The sequence below is a fragment of the Raphanus sativus genome, chromosome 7, assembly GCF_000801105.2.
Source record: "Raphanus sativus cultivar WK10039 chromosome 7, ASM80110v3, whole genome shotgun sequence".
Classification (NCBI taxonomy): Eukaryota; Viridiplantae; Streptophyta; class Magnoliopsida; order Brassicales; family Brassicaceae; genus Raphanus; species Raphanus sativus.
In genome coordinates, this window is record NC_079517.1 from 23,274,713 (window position 1) to 23,299,124 (window position 24,412).

At 38.7% G+C, this 24,412-nt stretch overlaps 1 long non-coding RNA gene and 1 pseudogene across 2 annotated transcripts; one reads left to right on the plus strand and one right to left on the minus strand.

Annotated features, from left to right (window-relative positions):
* Positions 1 to 8,173, plus strand: part of LOC108815745 (beta-galactosidase 13-like) — a 10,231-nt pseudogene extending 2,058 nt beyond the window's left edge.
* Positions 8,174 to 11,450: 3,277 nt separating this feature from the next.
* LOC108835721 (uncharacterized) lies at positions 11,451 to 13,270 on the minus strand. 2 transcript variants are annotated; one of them, XR_008936684.1, is made up of 4 exons: positions 13,046 to 13,270; positions 12,527 to 12,939; positions 12,256 to 12,393; positions 11,451 to 12,191 (listed from the first exon to the last, which is right to left on the minus strand). It is a non-coding gene; the product is annotated as an uncharacterized LOC108835721 (long non-coding RNA). The 2 variants fall into 2 exon arrangements; XR_008936685.1 differs by having other exon boundaries at positions 12,480 to 12,939.
* Positions 13,271 to 24,412: the final 11,142 nt, after the last annotated feature.

Sequence of the window (24,412 nt, forward strand, 5' to 3'; positions counted from 1 at the left end):
CCTTTGGAGCTCTCTCGAGCACAGACAAAGACAAGACAACCTCCAAGAATCCGAAGAAAGAAGTAACTTATGATGGAACGTCTTTGATCATCAACGGAAAAAGAGAGTTACTTTACTCTGGCTCCATACATTACCCTCGTAGCACTCCTGATGTAAATCATTTCTAAACCATTAGTAAATCATTTGTTTAATCTTATGATTTTATTTTATGTACTGAATCATCGAGAAATTTTTGCTTAGATGTGGCCGAAGATCATCAAGAGAGCAAAACAAGGCGGTTTGAATACGATTCAGACATATGTTTTTTGGAATGTTCATGAGCCTGTGCAGGGGAAGGTAAGTTTGGAGATTATTTTAGGAAAAACAATAAAAGATAAGTTTCATCATTGTTTTAAGTTGTTTTTTTAATCTTTTGTTGGAACAGTTCAATTTTTCTGGTAGAGCCGATTTAGTGAAGTTCATAAAATTGGTTGAGAAGAATGGTATGTATGTAACATTGAGGCCTGGACCTTTTATTCAGGCTGAATGGAATCATGGGTAAGTTTTATGTGTTACGTTCTTTGTTTCTCTTCATATTCATAATATATTACAGTGTTCTGAGTTCTTATGGGACATGTTTCATGGTTATGGTGAAACATCAGAGGACTTCCTTACTGGCTAAGGGAAATTGTTGATGTAAAATGTCAACCCTGAAGTAGTCGCTGACGTAGTTGCTGAAGTAGACGTCTTATTGAGTGGTGAAGACCATGTGGAGTCAAGATGCTGAGCTGGAGTCGTATGGACTTGGAGAGCAAGAGAGTATTTTGGAGATATGGAAAGAGGAATAAACTTGAGAAGCAAGTTTATGACTTAAAGGAAGTGGAATAAGTGCATTCCAAGAAAAGGAAAGTTGCACTTATTGTTATGGAAGATGTCTATATTCATGTTGCATTGGAAACTAGGTTTCAGGAACGTGGAGAATAATATAAAATAGCTATGGAGTCGTCTGTATGAAGACAGAGACACAGAGGCTGAGTTTATAGAGAGAGAGAGAAGCTCTTGGAAGTGTTCCGAGTTGTGCTGAAGCAGTGGCTGAAGTACTTGACGGAGGAGAGATATAATAAGCGGTGTAGTTTAGGAATCTTTCAGTAGCGTGTGTTAGGGTGTTAACACTAGATGTGTAAAAGCTGAATTAAGCAGATCTTGTAATAGATTGTTTAAAGAAGATTCTAATAAAGCATAGTGGTTGCTTGTTTTGTTGTGTCTCTCGGTTTACTTTCTGCAGTACTATTGGGCTAACCCTTTTGTTCCAACAAGTGGTATCAGAGCGGGTCACCTAAGTTACTGGTTGGATCCTGAAGGCAAGAGGAAAGAAGGGAAGATAGAGTACAGCAGAAAGCATGGTGGTTCTGTTTATGCTAGATCCAGAACAATATGGGCATTGGAAAGCAAAGATGAAGGCAAGCTTACAAAGTATTGATATGGATGTTTGGGCATCAGTAGAAGATGGCTATGAAGTTCCCAAGACAGTAGATAAAGATGGTGTTGTGGTCAACAAACCATTGGCTAAATGGACAAAGTGTGAGAAGGATATGTCAAGGCACAATGCAAAAGCTTTATTTGGTACTTTTACATCAGTCACAAAGAAGCAGCTAGATCTTATTCAAGGATGCAAGAATGCAAAAGAGGCGTGGGATATTCTGCAATTACACTTTGAAGGAACTGAGAAGGTTAAGAGCTTAAGGATGGATTTTCTCAAATCAAAATTTGAGAACTTGAAGATGAAAGAACATGAATCTGTATCCGATTTTAGTTCTCAACTCAGTGGGTTAGCACAAGAGGCTCGTGTTCTGGGCATGGAATACAAGGACAAGAAACTGGTGAAGAAGTTTTTAAGGTGTCTACCAGAAAGATTCACAGCTTATAAGGCAGCAATGTTTGTGTCTCTTGACATAGATAAATTCAGCTTTCATGAAGTTGTAGGGATGGTAAAAGCTCATGAGATGGAGCTTGATGACGTGGAGAATCATACTGAAGTGAATTTGGCAGTTGATGAAACAACAAGTCAAAAATCAGAGAATGAAGATGAGGTGATCAAGATGATTCGCGTGCTTCACCAAGTACTACAGGAAATGATAAAGTGGCAAGGACATGAGAAAGTTGGTTTGAGAAAGCGAAGACATGAAGCTGGCGAGCAATGTGTCAATACAGAGGTGCAATGTTACAAATGCAGAGGATATGGGCACTTCAAAAGGGAGTGTCCAACTTTTAAGAGACTAAGATTCAAAAGCTTTGAGGGTAATGAATTTGGTAATACTCAGAAGAAATGTGAGAATTTACTGAAGCAAAAGAATAACAGTGACGTCAAGAATGAATCTGATATTGATTCAGATGATGATGAAGAGTTGAAGAACTTGGTGGCGTTTACAACTCTTGAGTCTGGTTCTAAGACGAAATCTGCGGCGGGATCTGCATCAGCGTCTGTGATAGGGGCTTCATGTGGAAGTAATGATGATGATGGAGATTTTGATCTTGATGGGAATTATGGAAAGTTGTATGAGAATTGGCTCAAAAAAGTTGAGGCGAATTCAGAGTTGACTAAGGAGAAGGTCAAACTAGAAGCTCAAGTTGTTGAAGCACTTAAGTATGCTTCAGAGAAAGAAGAAGAAGCACGACAGGTTAGTGCTCAACTTGCAGAGACTCAGAAGGGTTTGAGGATGCTGAATGGTGGAACGAAGCAGCTAGATCATCTTCTCAGTATTGGGAAAAGTGATCGATGTGGCCTTGGATATCAAGGAGAAAGTTCTACAGCTGGAGGTATTTTTGTATCAGCAGAAAAAACTAGGGTCTTAGCTACGTCTGCTAAAAGACCAGAGGTTAAGGTGTCTGCAGAGAAGACATCCAATGGAAAGACTACAGTGAAGACTGTAACTGATGTGAAGAACGCGACTGCTACACGTACTACTACGGCAACTGCTACGGTGACTGCTCCAGAGAGAGTTTCTGGATTGAAGAGTGCAACTCAAAGAAAGTTTCGGCCTGTTTGTCATCATTGTGGTGTTGTTGGACACGTTAGGCCTATGTTTTTCAAGTTGTTGAGGAAGAAGAATCAGATGGTGCAACCTTATGGTATGAGGAGTCACGGTCCTATATGTTAGTCTTGTGGAGTTCAAGGGCATATTCGACGTAAGTGTTTCAAGTCTGTTCAAAGGGCTAATCATGGAGGTTTTGGGCTCAGGAATATGTGGTCTAGGAGATTTGATCACTATGGGGAAGGTAGAATGGGATTTCCTCCTTACTTTGGAGGATATAGATCTTTATATTAGTTTTTGACCATAATGTGACTCATTGGGGGAGAATGAAGACGTGGTTTTCTATCTAGAGGTGATGAGTTCACATACATAGTCAAAAAGGGGGAGATAAGTATTAGTTCGCGGAATACTACATGAGGTAGTACGTAACATGTTGTATGAAGCTGGAGTTATATTAGAGTACGTGTGTTGATTGCCTGAGCTTGGAAAAAGAAAGAAGATATGTGCCTTATGAGAAAGATATACCTCGTAGAATAAAGAGAGAGGTTTTCTTAGTGTGTGTTACTGCTTGGTGTCGAAGCAGTGTTTGAAGTTGTTCATGATGGAGTCCGATGTGGACTTAGTTTTATGGCGTTGGAGTTGACGTTCTGTGTGGTGAAGTTAGCCATCGTGTGGAGCTCGTGGTGAGCGTGTGGTGTGTTGAAGATAATGTGCTCTTGGTGTCACTGGTGTGCGTTAGGTGCTGACGTACTTGGTGAAGTACTTCCGAGAAGTTGACAAGATTGAAGCATAGACTCAGAGGGAGTTTGTCTATAAGGCTTGACATTTAAGCATATGTGTTTTAGCTTAGTATGCAATCAAGCAGGGGAAGAATGGTGACGTTCTGGTACAAGGAGTGCATATCTCGTGGGGGAGAAGAGTATGGTGGATGACGTCCTGATGTAGATTGTGCTTATCTCATGGGAGAGAAAAGTATGGTGTGGTGCACATCTCGTGGGGGAGAAAAGAATAATTAGCATGGAAACTTCCAGGTGGGAAACATGGTTGTTGAACCAGAACGGTATTGTGCTTGATTGGCACACAAAGCTAAAAAGGGGAGATTGTTGATGTAAAATGTCAACCCTGAAGTAGTCGCTGACGTAGTTGCTGAAGTAGACGTCTTATTGAGTGGTGAAGACCATGTGGAGTCAAGATGCTGAGCTGGAGTCGTATGGACTTGGAGAGCAAGAGAGTATTTTGGAGATATGGAAAGAGGAATAAACTTGAGAACCAAGTTTATGACTTAAAGGAAGAGGAATAAGTGCATTCCAAGAAAAGGAAAGTTGCACTTATTGTTATGGAAGATGTCTATATTCATGTTGCCTTGGAAACTAGGTTTCAGGAACGTGGAGAATAATATAAAATAGCTATGGAGTCGTCTGTATGAAGACAGAGACACAGAGGCTGAGTTTATAGAGAGAGAGAGAGAAGCTCTTGGAAGTGTTCCGAGTTGTGTTGAAGCAGTGGCTGAAGTACTTGACGGAGGAGAGATATAAGCGGTGTAGCTTAGGAATCTTTCAGTAGCGTGTGTTAGGGTGTTAACACTAGACGTGTAAAAGCTGAATTAAGCAGATCTTGTAATAGATTGTTTAAAGAAGATTCTAATAAAGCATAGTGGTTGCTTGTTTTGTTGTGTCTCTCGGTTTACTTTCTGCAATACTATTGGGCTAACCCTTTTGTTCCAACAGAAATTCCCGGGATCTTCTTCCGTACCAACAATAAACCATTCAAGGTACTTTTATTTATATGCTTGTTTTACATGTGTGTAATGATTGAACAATTAAAAGATTTAGAAGAATTTGACATAACTGCAGGAACATACAGAGAGGTATGTGAAGGTGATACTTGATAAGATGAAGGAAGAGAAGCTTTTTGCTTCACAAGGAGGTCCCATTATTTTAGGACAGGTACATTGGTCCCAAAGAACCATTTTGTGAACGAGAATTTGGAACTATGTTTAGTTTAAAAGATTTGTATATTAAATTAAACTTTGATGCAGATAGAGAATGAGTATAGCGCGGTTGAACGTGCATATAAAGAAGATGGAGTAAACTACATTAAGTGGGCAGCTAAATTAGTAGATTCTATGAATTTGGGGATCCCATGGGTTATGTGTAAGCAAAATAATGCTCCTGATCCTATGGTAAGTCATCTTCCTAACACATTGAATGATGTTTATAACAAGATAATAAAGAACTTGTTTGACCAAAAAATAAATCAAGAACCTTAATCTTTCTTACAGATCAATGCTTGCAATGGAAGACATTGTGGTGATACATTCCCTGGTCCCAACAAAAAGAACAAGCCTTCTTTGTGGACAGAGAATTGGACTACTCAGTGAGTTCTTCACTTAGTCAGCATCTTCTAGAAACAAGGAAACGATAAGCTTAATTTCAAGAGGTTCTTGTGATATGATTGTAGGTTTCGAGTTTTTGGCGATCCGCCAGCTCACAGATCTGTGGAAGATATCGCCTATTCTGTTGCTCGGTTCTTTTCCAAGAACGGAAGCCATGTTAATTACTACATGGTATAGATTGAAATAAGAACAATTAAAAGGGTTTATATGTTTGAAAAATGTTACCAACTTGTTCAACTTTTTTTTTTAGTATCATGGAGGTACTAACTTTGGAAGAACCTCTGCACATTATGTAACCACTCGTTACTATGATGACGCACCTCTTGATGAATTCGGTAACAATAAACAAAATAGACTTTTCGTGAATAAATAAAATTGAATTGCGCTTTAATATGTACGTTTCTCATTGGAATGTTTGTTATACATAGGTTTGGAAAGGGAGCCTAAGTACGGTCATCTAAAACATCTTCACAACGCGCTTAACTTATGCAAGAAGGCACTTCTCTGGGGCCATTCTCGAACTGAGAAACCTGGCAAAGACACAGAGGTAATTGTATCTGTATATATGCATCAACGAGTCCAAACATTTAAATATTTCTTATAGAATGAATAGAGATGCTTCGTTTCTTGATTTTGGATGAATTGTTGTAATTACAGATACGGTACTACGAACAGCCTGGAACGAAAGTTTGTGCGGCATTTCTAGCTAACAATAACACAGAAGCTGCAGAAACAATCAAATTTAAGGGGAAGGAATATGTTATACCGCCTCGCTCCATCAGTATTCTCCCGGACTGCAAAACTGTTGTTTACAGCACTGCGGAGGTGATGATAAATAGAAAATCTTGTTGCAAATTAATTTATTCCTTAAAGAAATAAAATGAATCTTGAATTTAATATTTTTATATATGTTTCAGGTCATCTCTCAGCACACTTCTAGGAACTACATGAAGTCGAAGAAGGCTAATAAGAAGTTTAATTTTAAGGTGTTCACCGAGACAGTTCCTAGTGAGCTTAAAGGTGAATCTTTTATCCCCGTTGAGCTCTATGGCTTAACGGAAGACGAGACTGATTACGGATGGTATACAACAAAGTAAGGATAGAACCAGACTTGTTCTTATGTATGAAAACTTAAGAAGAAAAACCAAACTTAATAAAATATAATAAACTTTCTCTGTTTAATTTGGTATATAGCTTCAAGATAGATGACAATGACCTTAAGAAGAAAGGAGGTAAGACTACTTTGAGGATTGCAAGTCTTGGCCACGCATTGCATGTCTGGCTTAATGGAAAATACCTTGGTAAGTAAGATTCAGAAGCATCAAGATGGATGTGCTAAAACATTTTGAAGTTATGAGAAAAAATTGCTAGAAGTTGGTCTAACTAGTGAATTGGTTCAGGAAACGGACATGGTAGCCATGAAGAGAAGAGTTTCGTTTTCCAGAAGAAAGTTTCTCTAAAAGAAGGAGAGAACCACCTCACTATGCTTGGCGTTTTAACAGGATTTCCAGTATGAAACATATTCGTTTTAAGAACCTTAGTAGCAAAGAAAAAAAGCTTAAGTTAAGATGATGAGATATATGAATGTTTTGTATGAACAGGACAGTGGATCTTATTTAGAGCATAGATACACAGGTCCACGTAGTGTTTCCATCGTAGGCCTCAGCTCTGGACCACTTGATCTCACCGAGAAAAACAAATGGGGAAACAAGGTTTGACAAGAATCTTACTTTCTCGTTCATTTTTGGCGATTTTGATCCGGTTTTCATAATCTTTAGGTGGGTATGGAAGGTGAAAAGCTCGGTATCCACGCCCAAAAAGGATTAAAGAAGGTTAAATGGAAGAAATTCTCTGGAAAAGCACCAGGACTTACATGGTACCAGGTAAAAACATTAAACCTTCCAAAATAAGACAACAGGATTTATGATCATAGTTCAGCATATATTTGAGATAATTTGGGTTGCAACATATATATGTGTGAGGTGAATGCAGACACACTTTGATGCGCCAGAGAGCAAAAGCTCAGTAGCAATTAGGATGAATGGAATGGGGAAAGGTTTGATTTGGGTGAATGGAGAAGGTATTGGTCGATATTGGATGTCGTTTTTATCGCCATTAAAAATGCCTACGCAAGTAGAGTATCATATACCAAGGTCTTTCTTGAAGCCCAAGAAAAATCTTCTGGTTATCTTTGAGGAAGAACCAAATGTGAAACCAAAGCTTATCGACTTTGTCATCATCAACAGAGACACTGTGTGTTCTTACATCGGAGAAAACTACACTCCTAGTGTCCGAAACTGGATCAAGAAAAATGACAAAGTCCAAGCCATCACTGATGATGTTTTTCTCACGGCTAATCTCAAGTGTTCCGGTACTAAGAAGATCGCCGCGGTGGAATTTGCTAACTTCGGAAACCCAACTGGGACTTGTAGAAATTTCACCCTTGGATCTTGTAATGCTCCTGTCTCTAAGCAAGTCATCGAGAAGGTAACAATTATAAACTTTGTTTGCTTTTTTTACAACTAATGTTACTTGCAATCGAAGCAATGAAAAATACTTTTTTGTTGGTGCAGTATTGTTTGGGTAAATCGGAGTGTGAGATTCCGGTGAACAAGAGCACATTCCAGCAAGATAAAAGGATTCATGCCCCAAAGTCGTGAAGATGCTTGCGGTCCAAGTCAAGTGCGGTCGCGCCAAGAAGAAAAACTAAGAATATATTTCTTTTATTTGCTTCGTTAACGGTTTATGCCTTTATGATTAGTCGATACAAAACTTATGCATCAATTGTTCTTCCATTTTTGAATTTATTAATTATAATGCCTATCTACGGATTACAGTTTTGATTTGAAATACGTACCGACTGATTGAAAACTTTGTCCAAGGGATTTAATTTTGTTTCCTAACTTATCTATGCAGTTTTTGCTTACCCTCAAATGTTTATTATAGGTTATAGTATGGTTTTTGTTATTTTTTCCAAGTATACATAATATGTTATACACCGACCTTAAGATGAGTACATCCAGGTTCACTTGCAATCGAATCGTTCTATTAGTACTTCCTAGGATTTTTTTTTTCTTTTTTCTTTTTTCTTTTTTCTTTTGGTACAATACTTCCTAGGATTTATAATAAGTTCACATGTTAAACATGTTTGTGTGCGTCTTTTATGCTCTTAACTTTAAGAAACATTTACCTCGTACTCATGTTGGTGCATCATTTGTTAAGTTCCAACATATAAGCTTATTTAAAACCAATTTACAGTTAATGAATTGGTCCAAGTTATTTATATACAATTTTCATTAAATTTTTCGATGTAAAAGCTTATATTTTACACACTCTTTAGAGGCTAAAGCTCATAACTCAATTATCTCTACTAATCATATTCATATATCCCCTTCAAGCTAAAATTCTTCTAGCCATCAATCTCGTAAGCAATGCTGTCTCCTTTTGTCGGAAAGGCAGCGCCGGCTCAATAGGAATGACGAACAGTGCATCTGTCAAGAGTTCACCCTAAAACCATCTATACTATTATTTATGAAGTGATTTTGCTGATTTGTCATATTTTCTATTATTTTAGCTAATTTTGCTTATTTGTCATATTCTTATTAGTTTTTAGATTAAATCATCAATTTATAATTTAGATAATATAATATTTTGAACTTTCTAATTAATTAATTTATTTAAATAATATAAATATTTTGAAATTTCTAATTGGAATTATGATAATTAATTATTTTAATTTTCCCAAGATTCTTATTAGTTTTTAGTTTAAATCATTAATCTATATCTATACTATTATCTATGAAGTGATTTTGCTGATTTGTCACATTCTTCATGATTTTAGTTAATTTCGCTTATTTGTCATATTCTTATTACTTTCTAGATTAAATCATCAATTTATTAATTTAGATAATATAAATATTTTTAACTTTCTAATGAATTTTTAAAATAATATAAATATTTTGAAATTTCTAATTGAATTTTTATATACTTGTGATATTTGTTTTTTTTTAGTTGGAGTTCTATGTTTTTCTTCTTTCTTTGAGTTTGAAAGACTATGAGCAAATCGATTTTGTTACATGGAGTTTGGAATTAGGAATTAGGTATTCGAGAGTTATTTCACATGTATGTTTTCTTACTGTTTAATCTATTACAAAAATATGATTTGATATTAAGTTTAGAGAGTTGTCTATATCATGTTATGAACATGTATTTAATGGTTTAGTTTCTAAAACGGCTAAAATAAATATATCTTTAATAAATAATTAGATTTATCATTATATAATTAACCATAAATTAACTTTAATAAAAAACTATCATTATCTACTTTTTATTTCTTAAAAGTAAACTTATGATATTTATATATTGATCAAGTAAATTAATAAAATATTGACATTATCTCAATTAAATTTTTAAAAAGTTTTCTTCTAAATTATCATTGAACTTTATTTTTTACTAGGGTCGGCCCGCCCTACGGGCGGGGTATACTTTACTTGCAATCTAAGTTATTATTATTGTATACGATTTTGTGGTTTATATTTTTGGTTTACATTTGCAAGAGATATGTAAGAGTTATGTGAGAGATATACTATTTTCTTAATTTAAGGTGTTTGTTAGTATGTTTGTAAGTAATTTTATTTTGAATTTTTGCTTTTATGGTATCATCATGATTGAGTTGTTATGTCATTCTCAGTTGAATAATTTTTATTTAACAACTAATGTATATGAATCTTTTTGAGGTTTTCGCCATCCATAAGACCTTTGCATACTTTTTCCAAAAAGAAAATCTCAATTTTGGTGAGAAATTGGCAATCAAAACATTAGCCATCCAGTTGTATGTGTTTCTGGATTGGTAATGTTGTTCCTGGTGTTCATCGGTCTTACTTCTTTAGTTTTTTGTCGGGTGATATTCAGTTTTGATAAAATAAACTCTATTGTGTGTTAGAAACAAATTTGAGCATCTTTAGACTATTTCTTGCTTGGTCTTTAACTCTTAAACATAAGATTTCAGATTTTGGAAAATAAATTCATAATTGTTTCTATGTTCGTTTCAAGATCAGCTACCAATGTTTTTGTTTTCAAGATTTGGAGAACCCATTAGCAGAAATTGGTATTATCGAAATACTAATTAAGATTTTTACATGGTTTGCAGATTAGCAATACTTTTGGTTTCAATCAATTTTAGACACAGCTTAGATATCCTATTTCAATAATTCTCATTGTAGCAACTGTAGATCCCTTGAGAAGGTCCAAGCAATGCAGTTAGACTTTTATCTTTTGTTAGGGTTTTCTTATTTGTTTTTGTTAATCATGTATGGGCCTTTTGCGATGGAAATTCAGATGTTGATTGTTTATTTTTGTTCCCTTCGTGTGTTTGTAGTAATAATTCGTTAGTTAAGCCATTTTTTTAGTTAAGAGATCTTTAATTTTTAAAACTTTATTTGTTGCAGAGATAAAATATTCATATTTATGAACCTATTCTGTTAGCATATTATATATCTTTGTAAATATTATAATATATAATTTGTGATTTTAATAGTTAAGCGGGCAATATACTGTATGCAAGGAGAGAAAATTGATAAACATGCTCTAATAACCAAATAACCAATGACGTTCACATTCCCATATTTGGAAGTGTTTTAACAAATTGTGAAATTTTATTGAACTTTGACACCTTTACTATACAATTCACAAATGATTTATGAACATTTGAGTTGTTGGACCTTTTCAAGTCAGTAAATAATAAATATACAATCTATTAAATACTCTTGATCTCATAAGACAATTAGAAATCATTAGTTTTCAATATAATTAATTTTAAGTATAAATAATTTTTCAAAATTTCATTATTTCATAAAGATAGTAATTATATTTCAATATTCGTAAAAATTTAATAAACTTATATTATTTTTGTATAGACATATGAGATTGTCGTTTCTTGTTATTTTTTTGTTGTGTAGAATTTGTAGTCAAATTTACAATCTTATGACCATTATTATAACACAATCATTAAACGAAGACACTCACATCAACATAGAAAATCAGAAGTTGTAATTTCCGTAATACATTTATATTTGTATCTTATCGAGGGTATCCTTTTAAGTTGGACCCTATATGTCTGGCGATGAAGAGATGCGCAAATAAATTTCTTCAGACTTATATATCTGACCCAAAATCTGAATGAGAAGTGCTGCCACTGAGGATATGTAAGAGCTCGGGAAGAAGGGTGTTGGTGAGTCTTGTTGTCTTGCTGATCTCTTGTTTCTTCTTCTTTATGGTTTATTCCGTGCACCTTGAATCTGTGCAGCAGCTCTCTTTTGGTGTAGTGTTCATCACTGGCTTCAGACCAAACTTAAGCAGCTCATTCTACACGTCAAGCAGGTCGCTCGGAATGTCTGTCGTGGAGCATAAATTTATACTTGTCATCAACTTTGACCTGAGGTTTGAAGTTGTTAGGATACACAATATTCTCTTTTGAATCAGCGCTTGATAGCAACCATATCTGTGTTGAAGCTTTCAGAGAATGCACAATACAAACACAATCAAGAACCAAACCATATATATTCACATAAACACACGACCTGAGACAATTTTGTCCAACCAAAACCAACTGGATCTAAGGTGACCAAACACTTACGTAAACATTATCCAGACCAACTGTATAAAATAAAAGCAAACCTGCAAATCCTCAATAAGTTACTTTCAGATCAACAGTTGCTGTCATTCAGGTAAGCTACTTTCAGATCAACAACTGCAGTCCCAGCAGGATACTTGACATCGTGCCTAGCCTGTGACAACAGCATAGTTGGTGTTAAAAAAGAAAGAAACTTTAATCAAACGTAAAGTGTATACCTTGTAAGAGAACCTTCTCCCATGACACATAGTTCCTTAACCATCAAAAACAGCCTTTTTGGAAAGGATAATAACATAACTTCTGTTCATTTGTTCTGGTGTAAACGTCATTGGCTCTGATGTAAAGGATTGCCTTGTCTGCAAGAACCAAATCAAATCCAACTTCACATATGTGAATGGTATAACAGTATTGCAGACAAAAGATGAAATAAGGAAGCTGAAACCTCAAATAAAAGTTCAATGACATGTTCGATATGAGCACCAAGAGGACCTTTTCTTATGGTGTTGATAAACTGAAGCCGCTCGGTGTCATGGAGAAGTTGACAGAAGGAGGCGCCTGTTAGATATACCAACTCCGACCACCACCACCGCCAAGTAATTTTCTCTCCCCTCCGCCTCCAAGTGATTTCCTCCCGCCGCCATTAATGTTTGAAGCTCCGGCTATGGGTATTTTCGTTAGATCTTTAACGGTGGCGTAGCCCTTACGCGTATCACTCATCATCCCTCTGTTTTTCTTCTCTTCCTCATACGCTGATATGCTTCCTCTTGGCCGGCCTAGAGAAAACAGAGGTGGTTCTGCTCTTAAACGGTGGAAGAAATACAATAAACTTTTGTGAGGATGATGTTCATGGCCTCCCAGAACCGGAGCAACTGCACTTGAACGGTGGAGGAGGAGCGTCCGGTCTGTAAATCGAGAGAAATATTAAAGCGTTAGTCATACCTCAGAACATTGTTCAGAGTGTTGTGTTGACGGATTGAAAAGATGGTTTCCCGAGGAGAAAGGACTAACCTTTTTATACATGCATATACACAGCCTTGCAGAATTAAAGCTCACATTGAAGATAGATCATGGGTAATAGATTAATGGAGGGCTTTAAGAGGATGAATCTATAACAGATATCCTTTCAGATTGTAAGAAAGAAGATGAACCATCGCGTTTGAAATCCTAGAGTTTTAGTCGCACTCTGTTTTTCGGGCCACATCCCACTCAGATTGCTTAAGGACTAAAGAGCCCATCACGACCTGGATCAATAACTACTAAAGCCCACAATACCTCTAAATAAATAAAACGTGAGTTTCGATGGACTGGGACACGTGTCAGCCTATGGTAACTCAACTTTGTGACATGGAATCCTATGTGGCAGCCTCAGGAAGGAGAGAAACTTTATTTTATATAAATAGATGGTTGAGGTTTTTCAGGTTGGGTCTCAATGCTAGACAAGAGGTGAATGGTGGCCAGACATTTCTCACTAGACACCAATTCACTCCCCATGCTCCATAGAGGTACTCCTTCACCTTCCATTGTATATATCATTTTCATTTGCATTTAGACTTTATTTTTGTCATCTCTCTCCACTTTTCACAAAAGAGACTGTGTGAATTAAGTGTGGGGGAGGTGCAAGTTACTGATGTTCTTGTGTTTCTTGTCATTTAGCATGCATTGTATATAGTTATTGCATAGAAAACCCATAAAAATTTGAATTTTTTTGAAAAACACAAAAAAAAAGCATTTAGTTGCATCATTTGCATTTTAGGATTGAGTCTAGAAGCATTCATATAGGTTGCCTTCATGCATAAAGGGATGATTTTACCTTGTAAAGATGCTCATGCTAAGTTCTCATTTTGGCAACCTTTGTAATCATGACAACTAGATTGAGCATTCTCTTGATAGATTGTAGACTTTGTGCCTTGAATCCTCTTCTTGAAACTCATTGGATTGTTTGAAACTCTCTCTTTGAAGATTGCTCCTGTCTTATTTAAACTCAATGTCTCTTGCTTATGGTCCTTTGTGTGTTGAGTCATGGCTTATACACACTTGAATTGTCTCATCCTTTTTGACCGATCTTCTTGACAATTTCAAGTGGTACTCCATACCTTAAACTCAAACTTTCTTTCAAGCCATCATTGATTGTTGAGTGAGGCCTTTTTAGAAAGCTTTGTATGTGCATAATGTTGAGAGCATTGGGAACGACAATGCTTAGTCTCCATTCTAGCTAGATTAGACACTCTTTTGTCTAGCATTTAGGATGGGGTGGTGAGTGTTGTGAAGCTTATTTTGGGAGTATTATTTGGTTGTGAAAGAAAATTTTAGACTTTTAGAACTCTAGAGTGAAATCTAAGTCTCAAGGGATAGTAAAATATGATCTTTGGCTCTTGTATTGAATGTCTTGCCCCCCCCCCCCCCCAAAAAAAAGAAACATTAAAAAAAATGAAAAAAAGGGGCTAGCAAAGTTTAGAAAAAGCTAAAAAGTGTTCAAAAGTGTAAAAATCCCTTGATTGACTTCATAAAGAAAGAGTTCTAATTGAGAAAATGTCTTGAGTTCTTTGGGAAATCTTTGGGTGAGTGATGAGAGTTGGGTTTTGGCATTTGAAGTTTAAATTTGAGCTTGAATATATGTGGGAAAGGGTAGGACAATGGAGATTGAACATTGTATGCATGAGTTGATTCCCTTTCTTAGATATATTACGTGCATTACCAAAACTACTTTGATTTGAGAGTGAACCACCACCTTTAAAGATTGCTTTGAACTTTTTATTTCACCTTGAACTGAAACACTTTCTTACCAAACCAAATGACTTGGACCTATTGACCATATACAAGATTTTCTATTGAGTTTGCTTAAAGATTGTTAGAGATTTGTTGGATTTGTGGTTTGTGGAATCATGATGATGAGTGTAGAGATCAAAAGAGTTAAATAGGCCTAGAAAAGTTAGAGAAGAATGGAAGTTTTGCTCTAGCTAGTTGTTATGATTATGCAAAGTTGTTAGGATGAGAGCTAAGAAGAGCATCTTTTGGTTATGAAATCCCTCTTTTCAAACCTCTCCTCCTTAGTTCTTGAAAGTTTACTTGAGGACAAGTAAAGGACTAGTGTGGGGGAGTTGATATCTCATGATTTTAATGAGTTTTAGATTCACATTTTAGCTTATTATAGTCATGGAGTTGCATATTAGGAGTATATATTGCATTAGATTGTTCATTTCCATATCACAAGGTTTGGAGTGCACAATTGGAAGTTTTGGGGCTAAAAATTGAGGACGTTTCTGCAAGTTCAATAGTTTTGAGGCCGGTGTGTAAGCATCCGGAAGTTCAGGGACCAGGGCTGCAATTTACCAATATTCGCTGGGGTTTAATTGGTATAATCAGAAGTTTATGGGTCAATTCGAGGGTTCTTTCTGCAATTTAAGAAGTTCTGGGTGAAAAGCAAAGTTATCCAAAGTCCAGGGACCAAAGTTGCAATAAACGAAGAGATCTCCATTGATGAGAAACACGAGCTCTCTCTCTCGCCGGATCTGAAGCACGACGGCGGCGAAGCTTATTCCGGTGACGAGCACGGCAACAACGACAGAGCAGCACGGCGAGGAGATGACCTGAATAAGAGATCCCATGGCGACTCTGAGCACATATGCGATGCGGTGGAGAGCTTTGACGGAACACCGAAGCTTAGTTGTGGTTAGGCTCGCGAAGCATCACTGCAACAGAGGAGACGACTTGGGCTCGGGCTTGATTCACAAAGAGGATGAAGTCTCTGACTTGGAGCCGTGGGAGATGACGAGCAGCTGAGCACCGGTCCTTTAACGTGGGCTTGATTCCGACGCGATGGTGAAGCTGAGAAGAAGACGAAGTTGATCCAAGGCGGAGATGAGAGCTCAAGACCGGGTAGAACCCACCGGGATGAACTACTCGGGCGTAATTTTCACACGAAGAAGAAGAAAAGACCGGGTTGGTGTACGCGGGTTGACATCGCGGGTGAAGAGAGACCGCGATTGGCCGAGATGACTTGATTATTAATTAAATTCCGGTTTAGTCCGATTTAGCCCTGGTTTGTGGGGTTAAACCAGTTCGAGTTTGGCATCTCCTATAAATAGATTTAGACCTAGAAACCTTATTTTTATCTCATTTTCTCTCTAGACTTTGCCTCCTTTTGTAAAAGCTTGAATCTTTTATCAATCTAAGGATTTTTGGAATCTTCATCTTATATCTTGTTTCTCTTTCTTATTCACATGATTAACCTTGAATCTCACATATATTTAAGGTTTCTCATGAAGATTAGAGAGTAGACATACTTTTGATTCATGGGCAAGGGTGATTAAGGGTGGTTAGTGAAGATCTAGGGTGTTTAGTCTTAGTTTTACTTATTTCTTTGCTTGTTGAGGGTTCTCAATGCTATTTTAGTCTTGATCATACTAAAATAGATCTCTAGGCTTTCACGCCCGAGAGGTGTTCGATGAAATACCTGAACCAACTCTTCAATGCTTTTAGCTTACTTTGCCAAAGAGATTTGTTGTTAAAGGAGCTAAGATTGCTATTAGACTTGTTCTCCATGTTTGCTTTAGTAACATTCAACCTAAGAGACTAGATGCTTGAGTTGCTTTAGCAAAAGAACATTCATCTAGAGATAGAGCTTGTTTAGCTTAGTGTCTAGGCATAAGGAAAGTGTTTGATTGATAGCTTGCCACTCTAGTTTGGATCTTAGTCGCCCAAAATCAAGTCCCTTGTCCCATGGGTCCACCTTAGTATTTGATTGAGTTCTTGCATTAGTTTCTAGATTGGATTTGAGATCACCTTGTTTATATTTCTAGGATCTTAGATTGTTACCAATCATCATCTTTCTATTTGCTTAGATTAGGAAAGTTTGTGTATTCTTGGTGCTATAGATCACTAGTTCTCTGTGGGTTCAACAATCTTTTATACTATCATTTGACTAGGACCCTTGAAAAGTCCTATTATCAAATTGGAGCCGTTGCCGGGGACTCGAAGAGGATGAAGTCTCCGACTTGGAGCCGTGGGAGATGACGAGCAGCTGAGCACCGGTGCTTTAACGTGGGCTTGATTTCGACGAGATGGTGAAGCTGAGAAGAAGACGAAGTTGATCCAAGGCGGAGGTGAGAGCTCAAGACCGGGTAGAACCCACCGGGATGAACTACTCGGGCGTAATTTTCACACGAAGAAGAAGAAAAGACCGGGTTGGTGTACGCGGGTTGACATCGCGGGTGAAGAGAGACCGCGATTGGCCGAGATGACTTGATTATTAATTAAATTTCGGTTTAGTCCGGTTTAGCCCTGGTTTGTGGGTTAAACCAGTTCGAGTTTGGCATCTCCTATAAATAGATTTAGACCTAGAAACCTTATTTTTATCTCATTTTCTCTCTAGACTTTGCCTCCTCTTGTAAAAGCTTGAATCTTTTATCAATCTAAGGATTTTTGGAATCTTCATCTTATATCTTGTTTCTCTTTCTTATTCACATGATTAACCTTGAAACACACATAGATTTAAGGTTTCTCATGAAGATTAGAGAGTAGACATACTTTGGATTCATGGGCTAGGGTGATTAAGGTTGATTAGTGAAGATCTAGGGTGTTTAGTCTTAGTTTTACTTATTTCTTTGCTTGTTGAGGGTTCTCAATGCTATTTTAGTCTTGATCATACTAAAATAGATCTCTAGTCTTTCACGCCCGAGAGGTGTTCGATGAAATGCCTGAACCAACTCTTCAATGCTTTTAGCTTACTTTGCCAAAGAGATTTGTTGTTAAAGGAGCTAAGATTGCTATTAGACTTGTTCTCCATATTTGCTTTAGTAACATTTAACCTAAGAGATTAGATGCTTGAGTTGCTTTAGAAAAAGAACATTCATCTAGAGATAGAGCTTGTTTAGCTTAGTGTCTAGGCATAAGGAAAGTGTTTGATTGATAGCTTGCCACTCTAGTTTGGATCTTAGTCGCCCAAATTCAAGTCCCTTGTCCCATGGGTCCACCTTAGTATTTGATTGATTTCTTGCATTAGTTTCTAGATTGAATTTGAGATCACCTTGTTTATATTTCTAGGATCTTAGATTGTTACAAATCATCATCTTTCTATTTGCTTAGATTAGGAAAGTTTGTGTATTCTTGGTGCTATAGATCACTAGTTCTCTTTGGGTTCGACAATCTTTTATACTATCCTTTGACTAGGACCCTTGAAAAGTCCTGCTATCAAGGTGCCCCACACTTCCTCTTCCGAGACCGAGCAGAAGCAACCAGAGCAGCACTAGCTGCACGCAACGCCAAAACGATCTCCCTCTTGACTGGAGGTACTGGCTCAATAGCCTCCTCCTTGTCATCGACGATGATCTGAACTGACAACGATCCTGAAGTCTGGGGCGGAACTCCTATAGATTGCATCTCAGAATGCTCTCCGACCTCAGGAAGGATTGGGACCTCGGAACCGGAAGCTGGGGCATCCACCGCGGCGGGAGAATGGGTTCTCTTTGACGGCACGTATGATTTCCTTTTCGGCCTTGCGACGAGCCATCTTCTCGCGGAATGAAAGGAAGCCGGCGACACAAGTAGGCTCGGGGGGTAGGCTCGACGACCGGCGCTAGCAGAGCTTCAACCATCTCAACATCTGAGTTCTTCTTGCCATCTTGAGAGGAAGACATACTTGAGAGAGTGTTTGGGAGAAAGAAAAGTGAAGAGGTGTGAAAGAAGTGAAGGAGAAATCTCAATACTTATAGAAATATGGTTACATACTATTCAAAAAAAAAATTATCTTTTACGATCTCCTTTTTGTCTGAATATCTTTTACGAGTTCACGAATACGAACTTCGTCAAAAGAAACGACTATCTTGTCCGACTAACCTTGAATCTCCCAACGATTCTAACGTACTGGGGGCTAACTGTTGGGGTCAAAAACCGTCGTTACGAAGTTAGTACGAAACATTCGATAAAATAAAATTTTATTTATTTCTTCGAAAATAAATTGTAAAAATTGTTACCTTAAGAAAAGTTCCGCAATTAAATAAAGTTCTCGTTAAAAGACGAGCGTCGGAGGTAACAAAAAATCGTTAAAACACGAGGATGGGCGCTTGATAATCGCATGATCATACGAAGCTCGGTCGCTATAGCGAAATGAGCTCATGCACAAGCTCGGTCGCTATAGCGATCGAGCATTCGTACATCGATCATTTTCCAAAACGTCTGAAGTATTCCGAAACGACGATACGACGTAAAAATATGCATCCTCGACTATCCGTATAGCCGTTCTCTGCAACCCACGACTAACCATTTCTTGATCTCTCGATCAAATGGGATCGTCCGTTTGGTTTACGATAAAACCGCGGAAACTTAACTTTATCGGAGAAATCGGTAAAAACATCTCAAATAAAAAAAGACGGCCCATAGGGTCCTAAACTTGATTCGAGGCCCACTTACGATTTCTTAAAAACCCATAAACCTTATGTCGGTTTATGCTTGGAGGATAAGCATCAGTTTTCGCGGATAAATGGAAACTTTCCGCAGATAATCATGAAGATCGGAAAAAATGGAATATTCCCATTTTTCGACTATGACGGCTTAAGGGCAAAAGGGGGAAGTGTAAACCGACCTTGGAAGGAGTGTATAAGGAGCTCAAGGCGAGAGGCATAGAGACAGATCTTTCAGAGTAAACTTAGCACTTAGAGCATTTTAAGCAACTTTCCGTTTTTGTTTTTCGAGCTGCGACTCAATTAGGTTTAGCCACCTTCGGGTATTAGAACTAGGGATCTCGCCAACTGCTCTCGTAGCCGAAGAACGTTACCTTGTTGTTGTTACGCTCATACGCAGATTCGGAAAAAAAATTCTTTCTTGCTCTCTTTATACGATTTTTATTTTATTTCTCGTTATTGTCGTGTTCTGATTGCTTGACGTGTGGTTTCTCAGAAATCCGAGATCTCTGGGAAATTAGGATTTTCCTAGTTTCTTTATTTATACGATAATTTGACGGTGCGAATTTCGGTTCCCACATACACCATTGTAGTCCCGATCAATAACTCAATAACATCTCTTTGCTCTCGATATTCAACTCTGTTATACAAATTCTCTAGTGTTCCGTAGTACTAAAACTATCATACACAAAAATACCCTAACAGTTTGGCGCTAGAAGGAGGGGAGTGATCCAACTACGTGACGATGACACTAGATGACGATACTAACCAAGCAGAGATGACTCCAAGGGAGATCGAGCTCCTCAACAAGCTCGAGTTTCATCAAAGTCAGGTTACCGATCTTCACAAAGCTTGGGAGACCACACCCGGAGGTCCTGAACTTCTCCTCGAAGTGCAAACCCTAAAAGACCAACTTGGAGAACACTCCAAGCAACTACAGCAGAGCGCCGAGAAGCTAGACGCCATAGAAGCGGAGAATCTTGTCCTCCGACAAGAGAACCAAACCCTCGGTGTAAGACCCGAACCTGGATCCCTTGACCCAACCAGTCAGCAGCCTTAACCTATTCATCTAAGTGTAATTGGCCGGTTTATGTCCAAATATTTCTAAGTCATTTTCAAGTGATCTGAGGTTCATATGCAATATGTAAACAATGCGGAAGCTAAGATAAACATTCATTTTATTAATATAAACCATGTGATCCATACAATGTAGTAATATCAATCAGTTTGCACAATAGGCTATCATAAGTTCCAAACTATCTAAACAAACATCACACATCCATCCTTGGTGAGTCTTCACAGCTCCTTGGCTTTCCCACGATCCTGACCAGATCCTGCAATCATATAAATCCCATCAAATACACAATCAAACCGATATCCTAGCAACAAGTCTAGCAATGCATGGTTAAGTCCCTTAGAACTAGTTTGTGTCCCAAACTTGACCCACTCGGATTGGTCTCCAAAAACTAAATAAAAACCATGATAAATCATGATAATTCACAACTAAGAGAATGGTCAAGTCAGATTTCTCAGAACAGGTCTTGATCATACCGATCTCAACCTAAAACAGCCCCTTTGGCCATAACTGACCACCTCTAAATCAGTGATATAAAATTATCCTTTCATCATGATAATTCATGATAAATCCCTATTAAGAGATATATGAAGTCGGAATCCCCAAACCTCAACCGGAAGTAGGAGATCCAACCTTACCTGCCCAACCAAGGCCATGGAGAGATTACTCTGATCTAACCATGTCTTGGCGGCCTGACCATGAGTCTAAACGCATGGACAACATCAGAATATATAATAAAAGAGATAGATTGACAAAGGAGGGAGAACGGATGCAACCAACATCACTTGGTCCATGCGGACCATCCATCCGGACCCATGGAACATGGCAATGGTTAATGGTTAGCATCACTAACCTTAGGAGTGGCCGACGATGGGTTCTGATCCTTCCCACTAGCCTTCTCGGTTCCTCTTGTATCCATCTTCACACGGTTCCTTCCTGCAACTCCTCTTTGGTCGCCGGTCAAGAACAAAACACACCACACTCACACGGCCAAACAATCAAACCGCCGGTCTCTTTCTCTTTTGGATTCTCTGGCAATTTTGGCAGAGTTTCCCCTCTTTGTCTGATGCCAAATATCGATGCCCAAGGTCTCTATTTATAGAGAATGACAGTGATAACTGTCTTTGGGCGAACGGGTGGGAGAGATTGGCCGAATGGGCGCAAACGGAACCAATGCATCCGTTCGGTCCAACCGCCTCTCAACTGCCCCTCAACTGCATCCTGGCATCGATCTTTAACCCTTGGCACATTGCCAAGCATCTGACTTCACCACCAGACCCATCTGGTCCCATCCGGACCGCACCACCATCTAACCGGACCATAACCGCCCATGGTCCGGTCACACCATCTCAACTCTTAACACTCCTCCAAGCTGAGATGAGCTGACCACTAGTGTCCCCAGCTGAGTGAGCTAACACTCCAGCTACTGGAGCTGACCAGAACTCTTGTGAGCTACTGTGAGCTTCCATACACTTCACCCTAGCTGCCCGAGCTTGTTTCACACTCCGGCCAGCTGTCTAAACCCTTGTCCAGCTCTCTTAAGCTTGAACCTTCCTTATCTTGGTTAAGTTTCAGCCTCCTGATACCCTTAACCTACTTCCTGGACCATGATACGCCTTGCCTTAGGTCACTTGACTTGATTTGGTGCATCACCTCGCACCATGGTCCATCCGGCCGATCCTATCTAGGATCGGGGACATGACAAGTCTCCCCCACTTGATAGGGATTTGTCCTCGAATCCAAACCAAGTGTATTCTCACAAACATACTGATCATACCACTCAGGATATTCAGCCTTCATCCTTGCCTTAGTTTCCCAAGTGATTATATCCTTGCCATTGCTCTCCCACACTACCTTGATCATAGGTACTGTCTTCTTCCTTGTTACCTTCTCTTCCCTATCTATGATTCGAACCGGCCTTGTTTCTAAGGTTAGGTTCTTACCAAGATCTTTGGGAATCTCAGGCAATACCACATCCTGGTCGGATAAGCACTTCCTAGGTTGAGATACATGGAATACATTGTGATAGGCATCCATTGTAGATGGCAAGTCTAGCTTGTAGGCCACTGCGCCTACTCTCTCCATGATCCTGAATGGACCCAAGTACCTAGGATCCAGTTTCCTTCTCCCAGAAACCCTGGTCCTTCCTCGGAAAGTAATCATCTTGATATAGACCAAGTCACCAATCTCAAACTCAAGATGTTTCCTTCTCTTATCCGCATAGCTCTTTTGTCTATCCTGAGCCTCCTTCATCTTGTCCTTGACAAACTTGATCTTTTCTGTGGTCTCCTCCACAATCTCAGGACCAATCATGCTGCGCTCCCCCACTTGGGTCCAGCACAAGGGTGTCCTGCATGGCCGCCCATACAAAGCCTCATATGGTGACATACCAATGCTTGTATGGAAACTGTTGTTGTAAGCAAACTCTACCAAAGGCAAGTGCTTCTCCCAGGTCTCTCCCCAGTCCAAAACACAGGCCCTTAGCATGTCTTCCAACGTCTGGATTGTCCTCTCTGATTGACCATCAGTCTGAGGATGATAGGCTGTACTCATGTGCACTCTTGTGCCTAATGCCTTTTGGAAAGCTTGCCAAAAGTAAGATGTGAACCTCGGATCTCTATCCGACACAATGCTTGCAGGTACACCATGAAACCTCACTATTTCATTGATGTAAATCTGCACAATCTCATCCACACCATCCCCCTTCTTGATTGCCTAAAAATATGCATCCTCGACTATCCGTATAGCCGTTCTCTGCAACCCACGACTAACCATTTCTTGATCTCTCGATCAAATGGGATCGTCCGTTTGGTTTACGATAAAACCGCGGAAACTTAACTTTATCGGAGAAATCGGTAAAAACATCTCAAATAAAAAAAGACGGCCCATAGGGTCCTAAACTTGATTCGAGGCCCACTTACGATTTCTTAAAAACCCATAAACCTTATGTCGGTTTATGCTTGGAGGATAAGCATCAGTTTTCGCGGATAAATGGAAACTTTCCGCAGATAATCATGAAGATCGGAAAAAATGGAATATTCCCATTTTTCGACTATGACGGCTTAAGGGCAAAAGGGGGAAGTGTAAACCGACCTTGGAAGGAGTGTATAAGGAGCTCAAGGCGAGAGGCATAGAGACAGATCTTTCAGAGTAAACTTAGCACTTAGAGCATTTTAAGCAACTTTCCGTTTTTGTTTTTCGAGCTGCGACTCAATTAGGTTTAGCCACCTTCGGGTATTAGAACTAGGGATCTCGCCAACTGCTCTCGTAGCCGAAGAACGTTACCTTGTTGTTGTTACGCTCATACGCAGATTCGGAAAAAAAATTCTTTCTTGCTCTCTTTATACGATTTTTATTTTATTTCTCGTTATTGTCGTGTTCTGATTGCTTGACGTGTGGTTTCTCAGAAATCCGAGATCTCTGGGAAATTAGGATTTTCCTAGTTTCTTTATTTATACGATAATTTGACGGTGCGAATTTCGGTTCCCACATACACCATTGTAGTCCCGATCAATAACTCAATAACATCTCTTTGCTCTCGATATTCAACTCTGTTATACAAATTCTCTAGTGTTCCGTAGTACTAAAACTATCATACACAAAAATACCCTAACAGTTTGGCGCTAGAAGGAGGGGAGTGATCCAACTACGTGACGATGACACTAGATGACGATACTAACCAAGCAGAGATGACTCCAAGGGAGATCGAGCTCCTCAACAAGCTCGAGTTTCATCAAAGTCAGGTTACCGATCTTCACAAAGCTTGGGAGACCACACCCGGAGGTCCTGAACTTCTCCTCGAAGTGCAAACCCTAAAAGACCAACTTGGAGAACACTCCAAGCAACTACAGCAGAGCGCCGAGAAGCTAGACGCCATAGAAGCGGAGAATCTTGTCCTCCGAC